Below are 7,746 nucleotides of genomic sequence, written 5' to 3'. Positions count from 1 at the left end.
CTAGGAAAACTCCCTGTCTCAGATTGTCCCAATCAGCTGCTCAAAGATCAGGTCGCGCAGCCCGACACCCAATTGCCACCAAGACAACTCTGCATGTGCAGTGCGGAAATCAGGAACCTAAGGCGAGTCGCGCACTTCCGGGTCTCAATAAGCAGTCTGTTGTAGTCGAAGCGTGCGTACCCGGTGTTTCCCTGGCTACGCAGCACAAACAGTATGGAGGGTGGGGATCCAAGGCCGCATGTGCACGCACGCACGCACACACGCCCTCCTGCGCCAATTCTAGCAGACCAATGCAGTCCCAGACCTGAGCCTCTGTGGGAGGGCCCAGCCCTGAAAGAATGGCGGCCTCCTGTGCACTACTCGTGTGTGAACTCCACACCAGGGGAACAATGGTTCCAGAAACCTCGAGCTCCCGCACCAAAGGCACTCAGTTCAGTCCTTCCCGGAGGCTCCTGGGCCCTGCTCACAAAGCCACTCCCTCCACCAGGAACCAGGTGAGTGCTCACCAATGAGCTAGTCAGTTTGCCGGCTCCACTGTTTCTCCAGCCACCCCCAGGCTCTCCGAGCTGAGCAAAGAGAGTCCTCACTATTTTCTCCTTCCAGCTATCATAGAACTCCTCTTCCCGGCAACGTAACTCTGGGGTGGTGAGTGCGGTGTGGGGCCGGAGGGTCTCGACCCCAACTGGAGAAGCTATCCCCACCGCTGAGGTGTCCCTCACGGGGTTCGCCCTCTCTCATCTCCACCCCTCTTACCGGACTTGACGTGGCCTCCTCTTTAAGTCCTTCGTTTAGAGGTTCTGTTCATCTAGGGTCCAGGGAACTTCCGAGGTTGAATATCTTATAAATTATTTGTAATTTTGTTGTGATCCTGGGAGGTAGTCGGCACAGCGTCTGTCTATTCCGCCATCTTACCGGAAGTGATATTGCTTGTCTTGTTAAGCCCACCCCCATCTCAAGGTCTTATCTGTATATAACTCTCTGTCCTTTCCTGTATTAATCACTCAACTCAGGTTTCTTTATTCTGCCCCTCACATTACCCCAATGCTATACAGTAAATTCTTAAAAGTTAACCTGGCAAAGATGGAGCTCTTCTCAGAGTTTAAGGAAAGAAAAAGAAATGTGAACAATCACATGTTAATATTATTTTTTCTATTATATCACAATATTCCAAACTAAATAAGTCTTCCTATTTCCTTCCTCAAATGACACTAATGCACTGATCCCCTGGTGATTTTCATTACCTAATCTTCAGGTTTTAAGTGACTTCTCAAGACTTCATGCAAGAATATTGACACAATTTTGAATAAAGTGTTCCACTGTGAGTTGCACTGATGCTGTGGAACAAAACAAAGCAACAACAACAACAAAAACAAAACATGAATTATTACAATGAGGAAGAGTGTAAAAAAGAATCAGTAATGGAGAAAAATGTTTTCATCACTATGACCAGACTAGGGTAAGAGGATGCTCACTTGTATTCCTATTGTTCAATAAATTTCTGAAATATTTACCATGTATCTAATATTTACAAAGATGGTTTTTGAATTGCCATTAAAGGAATAGTCAGCAAATACTTTTAAATAAAAGTGGGCTTTCAAATGGTCTAGGAGGTCACAGAAAGCTGCAAAAGTAATATCAGCATATACCCTGTAGGAGGACATGTACATTAACACAGGGAATATTTAATTTGCTACAGACTTGGGCATGTGAGGGGGAGGACAGTGTCTGGCATGCATTTATTCATCAAGAAGCATTTGAAAGAATTAATGGCAATGGGGTAAAATACATATAGTGGACTGGTAAATCAAGGCCATGCAGTTGACAATTCTAGAAAGGTTGAATATTTTTGATAAGTTATAGTAGTAAATATGTATTCTTTGGAAGAAATGTTTCCATTTTATATGATATTAATTGCTGCATCCAGCATGGCTAGTCAAACAGGCCAAGTGGGGGTGACGTAGGATTAAGAAAAGATAGACAAAGAAATACTTGAAAGCTGGGGCTAGGTGGACAACTGTCTCCTGATGGGAGGGCAGTGACCCAGTCTAGCAGCCGTGCTTTAGTTATATAGTCTTGCTTATGCAAGGGCAAGGAAGGGGAGGAAATGGCCTTGCGCAGAAGATGTTCCATGCATCAGCTGTAGGATGTTTGCAACCAGTGTTGCAATAAACATATTGGACCCAGGATGTTTTATCACCAGTGTACCGAAACCACTTCCATATGCTGAGATGCTGTGTGAGCCTTGAAAAAACACAGCCAAAGAGTGTGCTTTGCACCAGCCTCTCCTTTACAGCTCCAGAAGGTGGTCTTGGTCTCTGGCAATTAATATTTTTATAAATGAAAGAATTTGCAGGTAATGGGTATAGTGAGGACATTAGGTCTTATTTGTGTATAGTTTTTATGATGACTGCTGACTTCAGCAAAATATTAGTCACATTTAAATAGATTTTACTTGCAAAAGAATAAGTGAGGGAAAATGCCTATTTATCATTTCAATGCACTTAGAATGAATTAGTTAATACAATGTGAGCAAATTAATTATTGCTGTTAGTTAACATTAATTCAGTATGGCTCCTTTCTTTACTCACCTTAATGTTTCTTTGTCCCCTTTCATTCACAAGTCCTGAACATTTCCCTTCGAAATATCTTTTGTAGAATTTCTGTATTGTACATGACTACAAAATTCAGCATTTTCTTTCTCAAACACCTAGAAGTCATGCAGAGACAATAACTGGAATTCAATGAAAAAACCCAAAGGAACTCATTTCAATGAATCTAGAATAGATCTAATCCTCAGATACCAATATGCATATAAGGGCTGCCAAAAGCAGTTAGGATGGAGCAGAGACCATGTGAGCATGAGTGACTGTGAAGAGAAGAAATGTGGAAGGTAGGAAATAGACACAGTGCATCAGATCTCAGCACATATCTTTGTAAACATACTTCCAGAGGATGAAGGCCCTCACCACTCCAAAATGAAATATTATAATTTTTATTTGCAAGAAAGTGTCCAGAACTAGGGTGAGTGAGTCTGCTCCTTTTAACCACAAATACTTCATTTCTAGCTCCGTCCCAATGCTCTAGCTAATTCCCATCTTTTTAATCTATCTGAATTTTACCTGTCTTCCCAAAACTTACTCTTACCCCATATCCTCCAGGAAGTCTTACTCAAATGGTTTCCCTACTGCACTTAATAATATATTGATTATATAATATATAATAATATATTGATAATATATTGATATATTGATAATATATCAATAATAATATGTTGATTACACAATAATATATTGTGTAAATATCAACTGCCCCAAAATTAAAGTTCCTGGAGAAAAACTACATTCATTTTCTGTTGCCTGTGTTCCTTGATCAAATATTAAACATATATGTGGTGGAAAATCAAGGAAAACCTAATAGATGGACTTCAAAGTATTTAGGTACTTTGTATTATACAATTATACAATTAAGTTCATGACAGTTAAGTGTGCGAACTCATCCTAGAAAAAGTGCTACATAGCACATTGCTGAATGTCAATATGGTCACCTTCGAAGTACTCCCCTTGGGAAGCTATCCACCGATGCCAGCGCCTAGTCCACCCTTCAAAGCAATTTTGGAACTCTTTTTCTAGAATGGCCATCAGAGCTGTAGTCAGATTACCCTTGATGTCCTGAATGTCATCAAAATGTATTCCTTTCAATATTTCCTTTATTTTCAGGTAAAGAAAGAAGTCATTGGGGGCCAGATCAGGTGAGTAGAGAGGGTGTTCCAATACAGTTATTTGTGTACTGGCTAAAAACTCCCTCACAGACAGTGCTGTGTGAGCTGGTACATTGCCATCATGTAAGAGCCATGAATTGTTGGTGAAAAGTTCAAGTCATTTTCATCTAACCTTTTCATGCAGGCTTTTCAGCATTTTCAAATAGTAAACTTGGTTAACTGTTTATCCAGTTGGTACAAATTTATAATGAATAATCCCTCTGATATCAAAAAGGTTAGCAACACAGTTTTGACTCTTGATTTGGACTGATGGAATTTTTTGGTCATGACAAATAGGCTGACTTTCATTGTATAATTTGATGCTTTGTTTCAGGGTCTATTGGTATACCCATGTTTCATCACCAGTGATAACACAGACCAAAACATCGCTTTGCCTCTCCAAAAGGACTTAGCAAACTTCGACTCTCCTTTGCTTTTGTTTATCGGTGAGCTCCTTTGGAGCAATTTTTGCACACACCTTTCTCATGCCAAGATTTTCAGTTAAGATTTTCCTGTTTCTCTACTGATGTTTACTTTGCCTGCTATGCTTCTCACAGTCAGCCAATGATTTTGACACATAATTCGATGAATTTTTGCAATGTTTTTGTCACTTCTGCTCGTTACTGGCCTCCCTGACCTCTCTTCATCAGTGATGCGATCTCTCTCCTCAGAAAATGTTTAATCCATTTGTACACTGCTTTGTTCTTCATGGGATATCCCCATAAACTTGGACTAACATGTCCCTGATTTCACTTCCACTCTTGCCAAGTTTAACAAGAAATTTAGGTTTGTTAATTGCTCTAATTAAAGCTCAGGCATTCTCGTGATGGCATACAAAAACACACAGCAATAATGAACCCCACTCAGCAAGGCACCACCTCACATCGACATGAACACAGCTGTGAGACACTAATATACCATAGTTATGAAACCTTACTGAATTGTTTGTACAGTGCTGCCAATGTAAGCACACAGTGGCACATTCATTAACTTAATTGTCATATGTCATCCATGTAATCTAAATTAATGAAATGCATTTAATTAATTTCCACATAAAACCAAATCAGGTATCTTCTAATTGACACTTTTTGAGGTGCTATTTACCTTGGTACTGACAACGGTCAAGAATTGCTCAAAAACATTGCTGTCTATTAAATTACCAAACACCACCTCACTCTAGAAGGTAATATACCACACTATCATAATTTTTGGTAAAACATTTTAAAACTTTAAAAAAATTTTTAAATTAGAGTTGATGTACAATATTGCATTAGTTTCAGGAGTACACGTTGTGATTAGACATTTATATACCTTATAAAGTGACCACCTCAATTAGTGTAGTCCCATCCGATACCATACATAGTTATTACAATATTATTGATTATATTCCTTATGCTGTTCTTTACATCCTTGTGGACTGTTTTTATAATGGGCAGTTTGTACATCTTAATCTCTTCCCCTTTTTTACCCATCCTCCCAACACCCCTCCCATCTAGCAACCATCTATTTGTTTTTTGTATCTATGAGTTTGTTTCTGTTTTGTTTGTTTTATTTTGTTTTTTAGATTCCACATTTAAGTGAAATTGTATGGTATTTGTCTTTCTCTGTTCAAGTACCTGAACATATTAATGTGTGTCTTTTCAACATCAGCTTCTGTTACAGACTCTGAGTTGGAGATTAGTATTCAGGATGTTTATTAAGGCATACTTTTGAGAGGGGGTAAAAAAACAACCTTGAAAGGAAGATGAAGAACAGAATTGGCAGAGGGAAGAGTTGTGCAGCTATGGGGGAGCTGGAGAGTTCTGTTGCTGGGATGGCCCTTCAGAGAAGTCAAAGGTTGGGTACAAGGTTTAGGCTGTGTACCTCAGTATAAATTCATCAGTTACTGGATGCAGGCTTTCTCCAAGACCTTAGGTGAGGTAGCTGGTTTTTTTGTTTGTTTGTTTGTTTGTTTTTGTTTGTTTTTTTAAACAGAGGCAGCATCTATAGCAACTAGAAAAACAAGTCCTTAATTCTTGAAGGGGAAACTTGGTAGTCCATCACACCACCCATTACAGTTACCTTTTATTTTGTTCTTGTTATTTTTTGTTATTGATTTGTTTATGAAGATTTCCTCTCTCTAGTTAGATTACCTTGTGGGTTCAAACCATGGTTTATGTATCTGTTTCCCTAAAACTCAATACAATGCCTTATTCATCATAGGTATTTAATAACTGCAGCTGATAGTCATATATTAAAAGCAAGATTTAGCCAAAATTCTGGTATTCCTTGAAACCATTTTATTTGACTTTGAAATGAATGCAGGTTTTTTAAATCATCTGCTAGACAAAAATTCATTTGAAGAAGTGTTTGGGTCTGAATTACACAGAAAGATAAAGATGGAGTAGGTGTGGAAACACTCAATAGGAAATGCTCAGCATGGATTTGGTATTAGGCAATTATAGGACATGATGGCAGCTGTCAGTTTTCATAGTAAGAACTTCAGGAAAGTCCTGATCACTGCTGTGTGACACTCACAGAAGAGTTGTTTTATGGGTGGCTCTTTCAGATTCAATGAGTTCCAAATCAAGTGCTTTCAGCAGTGCTGAGAAAGGTTAAAGCTGCAAACCACCTGGCTTATTACATTAACTGAAAGATTTATCATTTATTTGGAGCCATAGTTTATTCAACCAATATAATAATATGCTATTTGCAATTGCATTTTTTTGGTGAATAGAACACCCAGTGAAATTAGCAGAAGGAAAAAAATCTGACCTTAATCCCTTGTAGGTGTTTAACTGCAAGGTAGTGAAGGAGATGGCATGGTGTGGCTTTGAAGTCACAAAGATTTGGATTAGACAGGGCATGGCTATCAGGGTTATCCATTAATTTTGATGCTGCATTTCCACCTTTGCTACCTTGATCATGCTTCTTGATTTATCTGGCACCTGTTCTGGTTGGATTCATTTTGGCTTCCAGCTCTGGTGCCTGCTCTGAACAATCAGCTGGACCTCTCAGATGCTAGACATTTTATCCATTTCAAAGTACTATAATTCTAATACAAACTATTCTTTCCATATCCAAACCTAAAAGAATAATAACTATGAAATAAGATTGTAGAACTCTAAAAAGTTCAGCTGTCTTCACTTGTCTTTATGTGAAAGATGGCCATTAAACTATGTACCTGGTGGCATAATGTACTCAGGTTTAGGTCAAACACCTCCCTACCTCCAAAAAGCCATAAATCCATACAATACGCACCTTACATTACATGAGCACTTTCTAAGACAACATCTTAAAGAGTCTCTGACTAGAAGTTATTATTGTGTGTGTGTGTGTTTTAATTAAAGTTTATTGGAGTGACAATCGTTAGTAAAGTTACATAGGTTTCAGGTGTACAATTCTGTAATACATCGTCTATATATCACATTGTGTGTTCACCACCCAGAATCAGTTCTCCTTCCATCACCATATATTTGACCCCTTTTACCCTCATCTACCACCCCCTCCCCCCTTAACCTCTGGTAATCACTAAACTATTGTCTGTGTCTATGAGTTTTTGTTTCTTCATTGTTTGTCTTGTTCCTTTGATGTTTTCAGTTTTATATACCACATATAACTAGACTGCTATCTGTCACTGTGTACCAAAATTAACTCAAAATGAATCAAAGACCTAAACAGAAGACCTGAAACAATAAACTGCATAGAAGAAAACATAGCTACTAATTATGGACCTTGGGTTCAAAGAGGATTTTATGAATTCGACTTCAAAGGCAAGGGAAGGTAAAGGTAAAATAAATGAGTGGGACTGTATCAAACTAAAAAGCTCCTGCACAGAAAAAAAAAACAAAAAAAAGTTGACAAAATAAAGAGGCAACCAATAGAATGGGAGAAAATTTTTGCAATCAAGACCTCCAATAAGGGGCTAATATTCAAAATATATACGGAATCCATACAACTCAACAACACAAAAACAAACAATCCAATTAAAAAATGGGCAAGGGCCAACC

This window comes from Hipposideros armiger, unplaced genomic scaffold, assembly GCF_001890085.2.
Source record: "Hipposideros armiger isolate ML-2016 unplaced genomic scaffold, ASM189008v1 scaffold_1297, whole genome shotgun sequence".
Lineage (NCBI taxonomy): Eukaryota > Metazoa > Chordata > Mammalia > Chiroptera > Hipposideridae > Hipposideros > Hipposideros armiger.
This window is presented reverse-complemented; position numbering follows the sequence as displayed.